This window comes from Rhea americana, unplaced genomic scaffold, assembly GCF_003343005.1.
Source record: "Rhea americana isolate MKP2758 unplaced genomic scaffold, rheAme1 scaffold_36, whole genome shotgun sequence".
NCBI classification, from domain to species: domain Eukaryota; kingdom Metazoa; phylum Chordata; class Aves; order Rheiformes; family Rheidae; genus Rhea; species Rhea americana.
Window position 1 is genome coordinate 5200224 of NW_028186490.1, and position 14246 is coordinate 5214469.

Here is a 14246-nt window from a genome sequence, read left to right on the forward strand (position 1 = left end):
CCGGCGGCGGCGGCGGCGCGGGGTGAAGGGCGGGAGGCCTCGCCGCGAAACGGGGGCCGGCGTGCCTACAGCCACCGCTCCTCCGTGCGCCTGCCCCTGGAGAGACCTGGGCACGCGGCGGGGAAATTCGTGTYGCGCTGATGCAACCGCTTTTTACCCGTTTCTGTTTGAGAGGGTGAAATGTTCAGTTTTTTGCAAGAACCTTATTTATGTTTACTTGCATTCATAAAAACAAAACGTAACAGCGATTATCAGTGGTGTTTTCTTCAACTTTAGCCTGCTTGGCGCTGTCAAAATGTGACGTGCCGTTCTGCAAACGGCAACAACAGTACTGCTGCCACCATTTCATTTTTGCTGTCTTTATAAAGACCTTACCGTGCATAACTCACAAATAACGTGCATCTGTGGCAAGTGATTTCAAAGAGGATTCCGAAAAAGTATGAATGCCAACAGCAGTCTCAGGTGTTCAGGTTGACAAGTATGTTGCCCCTCATTTTTAGTAATAAGAAGTGACTTGTTTATTTGCTTGCCTTCATAAAAACAAATTTTGAAATGTTATTTAAATTGCACATGGTTAAAGACTTTTCAGAAAGTTTAAAACTAGTGGTGCTAGAGTGGACTGTGAACTGCTAAACAGTGCAGGGGATGCTGTTCGATTTTTTTGTTTCTGTTTTTTGGAGTAAAGCAAATAAGAACTTGCACCTGAGCAAAATGGCAAATAGTAATTCACAGCAAAAATTAAACACACAAGTTTTAAACAGGTTCAAAGTTTACGGATCAAGCACCCAGGAAACGTCAACAACATGGTTTGCTGGGGACAGAGATTTGCTGCGGCAGGTAGCAGCTCTTTGATCGGTAGATCACACCGTAGACCTTGTCTAAAACAGTGTTAGTGTCTGACCCTGTGTCCACCAAAGCCAGTGTCAAAGCCAGGGTTGACTTCAGCCCTGCGAGCTCCCTCCCTGAGTTCAGGTGGGTCCGTACCGCGCGCTGGCTGTGAAAACCAGTTAGCACCTGTGAACTGCTGATCCAGAGCTCAGTCTAGGCAGAGCTGGTTGGTTGAACTGACCAATTTGAGATCATTTTTAGCGTGACTGAAACACCACCTGCAAATGGAAGTGCATGAAATTAAGATTCAATTAAAATTGCTCGGTTACCCAGTATTTTCTTTTGGTTAGAACTTTATTAGAGTTACAGTGGTAAAGAAGTTAATTATCAATGTCTTGGAGGTTTTTTAATGTGTTAAGCAAAAGTGTATTTCCTCTGTACTGTTACAAATCTGCTTAGAGGTTTGTTCCTCTTTTTGCTTACTTCTTAAATCAAGATGAGAGTTCAATGTTTGAGTAGAACTTAGGAAGAAAAGGGTTTTTTATATTAATTTACTACAGAAGAACTCGATAGCACTTCAGTTTGAATTTAAGCCAACAGAAAAGTTTACCAAAGGCTCAGAGCTTTGAAAGTATRATGAAAATTTTGCTTTGTAAAAGTATTTAAGAATAATTTGAGGGCTTCCCCCCCCCCCTCACCTCTTTTTGAGGGAGCCACCAGGCTCCAGCTCTAGGGAAATATGTCTGCAAACACAGTGACATCTCTGTACAGGARAAGCAGTCTGAATGTGGCAGGTACAGTTTCATGGGAAGAGCTGATAAGGCTGGTCCTGAGAGAGCTTTGAGACTTTGTCTTAAGCCGTGAAACTATGTATAACTTTGTAGTAGAATGAGCGTAAACCTCAAATGTCTGTGCGTAAAGGTCGGAGTAGTCCTGAAAGCAACGTTGCTGTGTTCGTACTCCAGTGAAACATATGCTCTTTTATTTGTAGTGTTTATATGAAAAGYAGTGTTTAGTCGTGGAAGCCTTTTGCAAGGTACTCTGTGAGTGCCAAGATAGGGGCCCCCATGTACCGCTCCAGAAACAGCGGGTGGTGGCACACCAAAAATACAAATGTGCAGACTAGCAGTGAGAGAGTAACGTGAAGACGATGCTTTGGGTTGAGGATTAATCCATAATTTGTCATTGTACTAGCAGTTTAATAATAGTGAGATAATTTAGAGAGAATGGTCTGGCAAAAAAGGGCTTCCCTTGTCGTAAAGGTTAGTGGGGCAATTAGATTGAATCCAACTCAAACCAAATTACTGCATGTGTAACCAAGGCAAAAAAGAATTGTGTTTTTCTACGTCACGAGCTAAGCTGATGACACAGAAGTTTCCCTGTCAGCCTCAGTTGTCACTGGGACTGGGACATCGCGAAGCTCCTKGGCTGCGATGGTCAAACCTTCTCATAACCAGAGACCAGCAAAAGGCTTATTGCTGATCAACAGCAACAGCAAATCTTAGCAGAGTGCAGCCTGCAGGACACTGTCACTCTATGGGACTTTATAACTGGAATTCGTTCTTTCTCCCAAGATGTAAGGTAGAAAATTATATTAAACAGGAAAAGCATAAGAGAGCTACCTAGAGAAGAAAAAAAAAGAAAAACAAAAAAGCCTTCCCGTATGGAACACTGCTAAAATGAACTGGTGTTCCTGAGAGCTCAGTGAAGACACTGTCTGGTTTTGTTCCTCTCAGTTGAAGAAGAAACTGCCACAGGAAATACCTTCCCCTGTGGCTGCYCTTGCAAGTGGAGCTTCTGTTTTATCTTTGGTGTAACACATCGAGGAGGCCACTCTTATGGCCACCATGGAACGACTTGGAAGCAGCCAGACAGCAGGGCTTTTGCTCTCTAAGCTTTTGCTTGGAGAAAAGTGGCTTCCTTCCAGCRTTGCCCAGCCATAGCTGCGTTGCAGGTCAGAGATACCCAAGCTTGTGCTGACTGATCTAGCCTGAGCRTCAGAAGTCCAGCGGAGCCACGTGGAGCGCTGTGTGGACTGAGCAGACCRCGTGCTACATCAGACACCTTGCAGGGAGCAGCGCAGGGTACAGTTTAGACAGAGCCTAGGAGTGCCCAAAACCCCATAGCTGTAGCAAGTGTCCACACCGCCTGTCCTCTGAGTTTGCTGTGGTGCTTTTCCTCCTACTGCCTTTCCAGAATAGACCAGGAAGATCTGTAAAGAAAACACTGGAGGTGATGGCTGTTTAGCTGTAGTGTGGAGTGAATGATTGTTTGCTGGCATGACCAAAACCAGCAGATTCTTTTATAAATAGCTAGAATATAACGCATTAGAAAATATACATTGTATTAGTATTTCTCAGCTCCCCTAACAACAGGATGAGAACAAAAATTCCACCTGGTATACTTGCTTATAAAACACTGTATAAAATAATCAGGTAGCCTGGAAGTGTGGTTTGTGTGTGTTCACTAGAAATCTCAGCACTCCATCYTCCCTTCCTGGGGGTTTCACTGGCCCCAGCTGTGAAGCAGCCATAGAAGCAGAGGTGTTCTCCAGCATATAGCAACCCATGGGTAAAATTTAGGAGCATTTAGAGTATTGCCCAGTTTGTAAAAGAGTGTAGGTGTATGGAGATCAACTCTCCCACCTGCCTGCTGCATTGCCACCCTTCTCCAGAGGCCAATTAAAAAAACATCAGGGGGTCAGGCTAGAAGGAGGCTGGTGAGGGTGATGAAGGCCTGTGAGGGCAAATAAATGCCTACAAATAAGTTGCCTCAATGTCATAAAAATTTGGAATCACTGAACAAAACCTTTTAAATTGGAATATGAAAGGATGAGCTAGCCTTCAAATAAAGTGTGTGTTTCAAAAATTATCAGAGGTACACAAATGCACCATAAAGCAAAACAGTAATAGCTTTTAAGACATGGTGAAGAGTGCATATCGTTCATCATCGATGTGAAAGCAGCCAGCCAGTCTGGCACGTACATAGGCTCATTCATCGAGAATTCAGTAAAGAGATAGAGGACCAGAAAGAACACAGACTGTTTCTTCATGGTTTTTAATTAGAAGTTCCCTTAAGAATTTTCTCCTTAAAATCAAGACAAAGTATAGTTATGAAATGAAATGAATGACACGAGGACAGTAGTTACTTCAGCAGTGTTGCTTACCCTACCTCTAATAAATATTATACATTTCTTCAGTTTTTTACTTGGATCATTCTCAGATGCCTTGCATTTTCTGTAGGATGTTATTAATTCTAATTTTTAGTTTGCTGGGGCTCATTCTGTTGACAGTAACCCAGTGCCACTGATGATAGTTTTATCCATTCTAGAAAAAAAAAAGTTAATTTTGATCACAGTTGTCTTTATTAGCACCAATAAATGTTCAGACACCCAGCTAGGCTCCTTGTTGTTTATTATGACTGAGGTACAGCTTTCATCGGTTTGATGAATAGCCTTTTTTGTTTGTTTATCGACTTCTAATTCCTCTAAGTGAATTTGCTTGCTAATAGTTGATGTTCCTTGTGCCTCCTCAGTGCTACTTAAATGTCATTTCAGCAGGTAGGCAGACTGGACTCTGTCTTGAAATCCTGGAAACAGACAAAAAAATCCCAATTGTCGGTAAATATGAGCTGATTAGAATTCTATTTGAATGCAGTGTTACAATGCCTGGATGTGTTCTTTCTTTCATGTACTTACTATTAAAACAATGAGTAGTAGGTTTTTAAAATCATACTTACCTAACTTAGTTACAAGTGAAGTTGGTAGACATTCAGTGGAAGCAGAAATAGGGCAACTTGGATTTTTTTTAATGTATATTACATATCCTTGGGTGTCTTTTCTTTATGAAAGTTCAAGAAAATATCCAAGACTGTTAATAGGAGCTTGTCATGTAACTGTCTTTTCAGTACCCATTCAGTTTTGCCAACCTGCTTTACTGATGTCTTGGTGCCACAGATGTCTGTATTTCTGCATTAGTGAGCAGCAGGAAAAGAAAAAAATAATGTTTTGCATTGCCAGTTATTTATCCATTTTCCAGCCAGAGTTCTCAGGAGGTTGTTAACAGTGCTGTTTCTTTCACTGTCTTGTCTACTGACACTGTTTGAGAAAAGGTGAGGTTTTCAAGCATTGCCCTAACACCAAGGCTTTCAGAGGAGCCTGTCATGATTTACTTATTCATACAGATTGCATTGGCTTATGTAGTCTTGATCCTGCTTGATCTGCCAGCAGTATTTGCTTCTATTGATCTCAGAATGTTATTTGACTGCCTTGAGCAGCTTGTAGGTCTCCCTGGTTCTGTTATGGGGTTTTACTACTGGTATTTCTCAGCATTCTCGTTTTGTTGCTGTCAATAGTTTAACTCCAGTTGTCCTGCTCAGACAGATTTGCCACAGGGTTATGTCATAGCCTTTGTATTTTTTTAGTAAATTTGGTAATATCTTAGTGAACTTTGCAGCTAACATTGAGGTTGTCTCCAGGTCTGGCTTTTGGTTCTCATTTATAATGCGTATTTTCGGGTGTGCTCAGCTGTCGTGTTAGGTTGCAAATGTGTAAAAACTCTTTCTATCCTAAGTGTAGTGAAATGGCATGCTTTCAGAACTAAGCACTAGTGTAGCCACTACCTTCCTAGTTCCTGCTTGCCTTTTTGCTCATATGCACTCTTACTGCTCTTTTGGCAATACAGAAATGGAGAGGTTAGTCTCGAAGAAACTTTTAAAACATTTCATCTTCTTGGCCGTAGACAAACATTGCTAAATGGCGCTCTTTGCTCTTCCAGTCAGTTTTCCCAGTGGCTATATATGTTTTCTTACTATTCCTCAGGCTGGAAATACTGTAATTTTTAATTCACTGATTTATCTGGAATACCCTTAAATTAACTTTATTTAAAGCAATTTTTGACTGTCAAGAAATATACTTCATTATAGACAAGTTGCATTAGACTCAGATTGAGACTTGAAACCTGAAAGTAAGGTATTATATGGTCTAATCCATTGGAAACCAGTGATCTTAATTAATGTTTTTACTAAATGTTTTTATTTATGGCTCTCAAATTTACCTTTAAGCTCTATGAAAAATAGGAATATAGATGATCCTTGTGTAATTATGTTTCTGGTGCTAATATGAGCGTGATTTTCTTTTGAACATGCCATTAGGCTTGTGTTTGTTGTTATTAGATGGGCTCTCTTGTGCCATTTTCACAGAAAAAGGGCCTGGAAGGTGACAGTATTGGAGCAGAGAGATGGGATGGCCAAAGACTGCTTTTTGGAGAAGTATTTCAAATAGAGGACTCAGGGGATCAAGGCATCTTTACTTGTAAGGAACAAGTACAATACACCGTGAGCGCCTGTCCTGACCTGTCCACAGAGACTACATCAGTTTGTTTAGTCAGATTAGGATGTTGGCCTTACAGGTCGTTGACCTTCAGCAAGCTTTTCCTTTGTGTCTCCGTCTGCAAAAGGTATCGGAGGGAACTTCCTTCCGCACTGAGAGGATTTTGATCTTGGAGAGTTGTTTGGTCGTTATTACATACTACCCCATAATTTTGAATTATGTATTTTGCAACAAGCAAAAGAGAAGGAAGAAGCACTTTTTAATTTCTGCAGAAGTAATGAGTAGAATATAAGAGGCCAGAAAGAGGAAGTTTTAAAGGCCCATCTTAAGTGTTGACTTAAAATAGCTGACTTTAGGCACTCAAAAGTCATGTTGCAAAGGCAGAGATGTCCTTCTTGTTAAATGATTGTAATCTAAACCATTATAGAGGACTAACTGACTTACTGGTGTCTATTTCTGAGGCATTTACCTGCACCTGTAGCCAGCCCATTCCATTTATTTTGGCTCACTGACAAATTAGCAAGCTGTTTGTATGTCAGATTTGGTCAGGAGTCACCCCTTTGCCCTGCTTACATATTGAACAGCTTGTAATTTAATTGTTTGTGGTGGTGGCACATTTTTATGTGGGTACATGTCACTCAGAAGAGCTCTTAAAAAAATGAAGATTTATTTGTGAATATCCTTGTAGTGCTTTGCAGAAAAGTGTGTGCAGAACRGCTCGAGTCTTTTCCATGTGCACATGCGATATCTTCCATAGCGAACGTATGTGTGTCACTGTCCTTTCCATTGACCAKTTTAGGACTGTGAAATGTTAGTAGTTTTTGTATTTAATAGGAGCAGTAAGATTAACTCTCTGGTGATGGTAATTGACCGTATATCTAAACACCTTTAAGGAAAGACCAGTCAGAATTACATGTTAGAGTTACAGCTGCATAAATGTGTTGCAGAAATGCTCTCAGGCATWGCTGAAGTGTGCATTGCAAGCTGCAGTGATTACACTGTTATTTTTCAGTAAGTTTTGTGAGGAATTTAAGATTATTGTGTTTCTTTCTTAAATTGTTTTAGCTGCTGGCTTAGACCATCAKAGAATCAGTAAGGTTGGAAGGGACCTCTGGAGATCATCTAGTCCAACCCCCGTGCTCAGCAGGGTCACCTAGAGCGTGTTCGACAGGGTTGCATCCAGGTGGTTCTTGAGGATCTCCAGAGAAGGAGACTCCACAACCTCTCTGGGCAACCCGTCCCAGTGCTCTGTCACTCTCACAGAGAAGAAATTCCCCCTCACGTTCAGGCGGAGCGTCCTGTGCTTCAATATCTGCCCATTGCCTCTTGTCCTGTCACACGGGGCAACTGAAAAGCGTTTGTCCCCATCCCCCTGACACCCTCCCTTCAGGTACTTGTACACACTGATAAGATCTCCCCCGTCAGTCTTCTCTTCCCCAGGCTGAAGAGGCCCAGCTCTCGCAGCCGTTCCTCATAGGGCAGGCGCTCCAGCCCTCTGATCATCTTCGTAGCCCTGCACTGGACTCTCTCCAGTAGCTCCATGTTACGGATGTTGTGGGCGACAGTGTCAAAAGGCATGCTGAAGTCAAGGTACACAACGTCCACTGCTCTCCCCTCATCTACCCAGTCAGTCATTCCCTCAGAAAAGGCTGTCAGATTGGTTAAGCAGGATTTCCCCTTGGTGGATCCAGGCTGGCTAYTCCTGATCACCTTCTTTTCCTCCATATGCCTGGAGATGACATCCAGAATGAGCTGTTCCGTCACCTTTCCAGGGATGGAGGTGAGGCTGACCGGCCTGTAGTTGCCTGGGTCCTCCTCCTTGCCCTGTTTGAAGACTGGAGTGACACTGGCTTTCTTCCAGTCCTCAGGCACCTCTCCGGTTCTCCATGACTTTTCAAAGGTGATGGAGAGCGGCCTGGCAACAACATCCTCCAACTCCCTCGGTACCCATGGGTGCATCCCATCCGGGCCCGTGGATTTGTGGATGTCTAGGCTGCCCAGAAGGTCTCTAATCCTATVCTCCTCAACCAAAGGAAAGTCTTCCCTTCTCCAGACTCTCTCCCTCACGTCCAGACTACGGGATTCCCGGGGGCCGCCCTTAGCAGTGAAGACTGAAGCAAAGAAGGCATTCAGTAACTCTGCCTTCTCTGTATCCCTTGTCACCTGGGCCCCCCTTCCCATTCAGTAGCGGGCCCACATTTTCCCATGTCCTCCTCTTGCTGCTGATGTATCTGAAGAAGCCCTTCTTACTGTCCTTGGCATCCCTTGCCAGACTCAGTTCCAGCTGGGCCTYAGCCTTCCTCGATGCATCTCTACAGACTCTGACTGCATTCCTATAATYCTCCCAAGYAGCCTGTCCCCTCTTCCACATTCTGTGTACTTTCTCCTTCTGTCTGAATTTGGCCAAGAGCTCCTTGCTCACCCACGCGGGTCTCCCGCCCCTTTTGTTGCGCTTCTTACTCATAGGGATGCACCGCTCTCGAGCTCCGAGGAAGYGATGTTTGAATATTAGCCAGCTCTCCTGGACCCTCCTTCCTCCTAGGGCCTTAACCCATGAGATTCTTCCAGTTAGGTCTCTGGAGAGCCCGAAGTCCGCTCTCCTGAGGTCCGGGGTTGCGATCCTGCTTGTTGCCTTGCTTCTTTCCTGCAGGATCCTGAACTCCGCCATCTCGTGGTCACTGCGGCCGAGGCCGCCCCCCACCTTCGCATCTCTAACCAGTCCCTCTCTGTTGGTAAGGACAAGGTCCAGCAGGACACCCTTCCTCGTAGGCTTCTCCACCGTTTGTGACGAGAAGTTATCATCGGTGCATTGCAGGAGCCTCCTGGACCGCTTGCGCCTTGCTGTGTGGTCCCTCCAGCAGATGTCAGGCCGGTTGAAGTCCCCCATGAGAACCGGGGCCTGTGATCTTGAGGCTACCTCCAGCTGTCTAGAGAAGGCCTCAYCAACTTTCTCTTCCTGGTCAGGTGGCCTGTAGTAGACACCCACAACAGTGTCCCTCGTGTTGGCCTGCCCTAAGCTCTCAACTGCCTCCTCCTCCTCCTCCTCCGCCCCTAGGCAGAGCTCGATGCATTCCAGTTGCTCTCTCACATAAAGAGCAGCTCCACCACCTCGCCCTCCTGGCCTGTCTTTCCTAAAAAGCACCTAGCCATCCATGATGGCATTCCAGTCATGCGAGCTATCCCACCATGTCCCAGTGATTGCAGTGAGATCATGGCCCAGTGACTGCACGCAGATTTCCAGCTCCTCCTGTTTGTTTCCCAGGAAGGGTATACAGGGGTCCCCCATAGCCGTGTCCCAAATGCACATCCCCAGCTGCATGCACCCGATGGAGGCCCCCCAACCCAACTTGTGTTTTGTTGTCTACCTTGTCTGTAGGGGACATCCCCCCCTCCCCGCTCCTACCTAGTTTAAAGTCCTCTTTACTAGGCTGGCTAACCTGTTTGCAAAGGCAAATGTGCCCTKCTTGGTGAGGTGAATCCCATCTATCCCCAACAGTTGTTCATCTTCAAACCATGTTCCATGGTCATAGAATCCAAAACTCTGTTGCCAGCACCAGTGGTGTAGCCAGTTGTTGATTCGGAAAATCTTCCTACTCCTCCTTCCGTGCCTCCCCCTAATCAGCGGGACCAATGAGAAGACCACCTGGGCTTCCAGACCCTTCACCACCATGCCCAAGGCTTTGAAGTCTTCTTTGATTGTTTCTAGTTTGTTCTCTGTAATGTTAGCATCCACACGAAAGAGCAGCAGAGGGTAGTAGTCTGATGAGCGGACAAGCCTTGGTAGCCTTTCAGACACATCTCGTATCATGGCTGTGTGGATCTCAATGCTACTGCTGAAAGTCAAAATGATAGTGTCACACAGAGGCAATTGCATGTTCTCTGACAGTTGTTATTGAAATGTGTTTGTGAACTCTCCTACTTAATTACTTCTCTTTGCAACCTGCTCCATTGGTGGCCATAAAGCAGCTGTGCATGTATTTCCCAGCTGAAGATAACCAGTGAAATCTATTACATAGGCATATTTTCTCAACCTGTCAATGTTAATTGATCCAAGCTTGCACTGGATAAATTTTAATATGTGGAATTTGGACTTTGTAACAAAGGTGATTTTTATGTTATGTGAACATGCCCTATGCAAGCCATCCTGGACACCTAGAATTGGCCATGCATGCCGTTGATGAAGGAACCAACTACTTTTCCTCCAGCTGAACAGCTCTGTGTTTGCTAGTTAACACTGCTGACACTGTACAGCTTGGAATGTTTTATAGTCTTACATCTGCTTAACCTTTGATGTTTTCTGTCAACATCTATCATGACCTGGTGGCCTATGGTTAGTAAAATGTGCCCTTGCAGGCTGCCAGATACTGTAATGGAATTAGACCTTTAAAATTATCAGACCTGTCGAATGGGCTTATAGTCCTGTAAGAGCCCTAAACGGTTTCTTACCTCCGCTTGAATACACATTTGGCCTGGTTGATGTGTTGTAGGATTTTTTTGTTTTTTACTTGCTACTAATATTTAAAAAATAGTTGGTTTTCTTCATATTTATGAGGAAAAATATGAAGTCTGCTCAGTTCTGTCCCACTTGCCTCTTCTCTGTGTAGCATCTGTAAAGCTGCTGYTAAGCTCTATAGATATTTCAGTGCGAGCTTATTCCCTTAAGTAAGCAATAACCACCCTTCATTAAGTGCATTTCACAATCAGTGTGCACTCTGTGATGACATGAGTGAGAAAGGACTGTCACTCTTGCTCAATGAGGGGGGTTGGAGTCAATTTAGTGCTCACAGAAGGGGCTGAACTGACAGCTCAAGAAACTGATGTCATCTGCTGAGCTGCCATGTGARTACAGCAAGGACTGTAAAGCTGCAGTTGCACATACTTGCTGATCTTGTGCTTTATGCTGAGCCAAAAAAAGTGCTGGAAATGGAAGATAATTTACCTTTTGCCAGTTAGTGCTCATTTACCCATTGAAATGCTAAAAACAGTTGTAGCACCTTGGTGGTCTCCCTTGTGATTATAGCACGGTGCCTCTGTAGCACAGCGCTTCRTGGTCATTAATTAATTTGTTTCTGTAATGTTTCTGAACTGAGAGATATTACACATATCACACTGAAAAGAAATTGAAATGTATGGTAGAAGAAGCGATTCAACTAAGGCTGTACGCTGGCTGTAGCTCAGCTTGGCAAATCACCTTTATCAGCCAGTTTCTTGAGTCCCACTCTCCAGAACCGTTTCCTGTCTTAGAGAAGTTGTTGCATCTGAGCTGTTTGCTTCAAATTATAGCTAGTTGTTGATACTGCTTTATTTGGTTAAAAAATAATTTGATGTTGGTTTCTGAAGAAGCAATGCCATGCTCACTCTGTTTCTTACCACCGGTAGGGTGCCTCAGGGTGAGGAAAGATGAGAAGAAAGCTAATAAAATGCTGCTGTTTTAAGATACGTCTCATGAGAGACCTTATGTGTAACTGATAGGGGGAAATGCACTGCAGTCCTTTCATTTGTAAGGAAAAGACTTTCTATCATGGAGTTCTTTTACATCTCCATAATACCAAAAATTAAGTGCGGTCCCTGCTGTTGAACTGTGTGTAGAGGCTTGTCCTGTGAAAGAATGGTTTGGGTTGCTTGAGGTGACGTTAATTGAGATGAGCGCTGGAACAAATTGACCTCTGAGTGTGGAGAACGAGTAGACAAACATCCATCCTTCAAGAGGATTAACTCCTGTTTCATTTTTGAGAGCCTTCATGGGTACCCACACTCAATACTAAATCCCAGGCTGAGCTGGAATGCTCCCAAATCCTGACCCTTTAAATGTTACAGATCCTCTTTCTTTGGCACACAAATCTCAAGATTTTTCTGAAGGCCCCCATCGCACTAAGTTGAAAGGGACAGAGACACAGGAATCCAATCAGTCATCAGGCCACCCTGGAGAGTGTCACGAGGTAGGCTGTCCCTTTTGATCCGAGAGCTTGAGTGTGGGTAAAATTTTTGTTTCTTGACAGCCTAGCGAATGATCTCATCAGCTGTTGCTGGCAGATGCAAAAATGATGAGCTTGTGATAGCAAGCCAGACAGACATTACAGTGTTTTCTGTACTTGTCTTGGGACGGTAGCRAGAGCTGTGTCATCAAAAATTTTCTTTTTAAATAAAATCGTCTACAGCATTTTGGAAGGGTTCAAAATGGATTAGGATTAATTACTTAGTTGGGAGATAGGGCCCTTCCCAAGTAGCAGCTTCTCCTTGGCAAACACTTGTGATTCCTTCTGGCTTGTGGGAGATGACGTTTGGAAAATTGCATAGCTGCCATAAGAGGAAGTACCTGAACTGTTGCCATGTCTACTTCCATGGCAAAGACATAAAAAGGGCATGGAAAATAGGCAACAATGAATGTTTCCTTTCAGTCTTTTCTCACGGTTGTTTGTTTAGCTGGATCACAAAGACCTGAGATACATACTTTTAAATAGATATTTTTTATTTAACAGCAAGCAAAAAGCAGTTCATGCAGTCAGAAAAGCAGCTTTCCACAGTGCCGAATTCATCAGTCCTGATCCTCTGCTTTGTTCTTCTTGGTGTCAGATCAAATAAAACTGATGTAGATCATTGGAAAACTGGGACCATTGTCAGTGGTAAGGCTATTTTATTCTCAGTGTTGAATTCCCGGTWAGGATGGTTTTGATCATTTCTTTTAACAGTATGTTTACTCTGAGCTTCCTCCTTTGCAGTTATAAATGTCTCTCATGTAGCTGGAGCATACCTACCCAACCCACRTGAACACTCAAGGGTTTGCCTAAATCATCCAAAATAATAGGTGACAGGTACTTTGTTTGAAATATGCGTTTGGTTTTCCAGCCATATAATCAGTTTAGGGATGTGCAAATTGTGAAAGGTGTCAGGGAGACTGAAAGCAGACTGAAATGAGACAATTTATTTGAATGAGGCAGCATCTGATCATAAAATAGTACTATATGTGAATTAAACACTTTTTTCGTGTAGTGAAGTCCTTCATAGTAGCCTGAGAATTTTTCTTTGCAGCTCCCCTACTTTCAACTTTCTTTTTTTTTTTTTTTTTGGTGGAGAGGGCAGCTAATATGCAATACTACTTTTCAATAACATTGCTTCCCTTTTTGTTTCTGTTTCTGCATTTGTGCAGTACCCAGGCTGTAAAAATATCAGTTTTACTGCAATGTGAAGTTAATGTCTTAGTGCGAAAGTAGTATTTATTATTCATTGTCTTTACACTAAAATATCTCTGTTGATTTTCACAAAACATGGCAGYCGATAACTTTTCAAAAATCTCACTTTAAATGGCTCTCCTTACATTAAACTGAAGGGTAATTGTGGATCTCAGTTTCCTATCCGTGGAGTCACCATAAGCCGCCCTTCTAATTTATGCCATGGCAAGCTGTTGCACAGTTTCGCTCAGAGTATTTGGCAAATTTTTCAAAGTCGTCTTTGGAGGACTTTAGATTATTAACATACTAAGCCATTTTTGAAAATTTTTACCAGTTGTCAGCATCTAAAACTAGAACCTACAGTTGAGTTTTCCCATGTGTCTTTTCATTGTTTGCCTAATGTGTTTTGAGATTAGTTTTGCATGAGTCAAGGACCCTCAGGGAAAAAAATCTAAGTGGCTCTCTCCAGAAGCTTCTGCTGCAGATTTTATTGAAAATTAAGATATTTATGGCCTGTCCTTAACTCCCCCTTTTTTTCCTACTTACAGTAGAGTTTGACGATTGTGCTACATACTGTGTGAGTAGTAGTAGCATCTAGGCATATCCRAATTGTCTCAAGCTGCAAAATAATCCATATTTAGATCTCTTTCATTGTTGAAATGGCTCATCATGTTCTGTAGTGTATAATTTTGTTGTGTGGAAGCATAATTTAAAATCTCATTGTCAACATTGATACTAGTTTTGTTCATCCTCCAGCACTGGTAATTTCTCTTTGGAAAGCTTGAAAATAACTTTACCTGTGTAAGAAGTAGACTAGAACTGTGTTCTGATTTGACAGTACTGTAAGAAGGGGGGGGAAAAAGAGAGAATGAAAAGATTAACAACATAATAATTCTCTGGGAATGCATTTTAAATTCAAG

General features: G+C 43.0%; 1 protein-coding gene across 7 annotated transcripts in view; it reads left to right on the top strand.

Moving 5' to 3' along the window:
* ZMIZ1 (zinc finger MIZ-type containing 1) overlaps positions 1–14246 on the top strand; it is a 342873-nt gene that overhangs the window by 252360 nt on the left and 76267 nt on the right. The window lies entirely within an intron of this gene.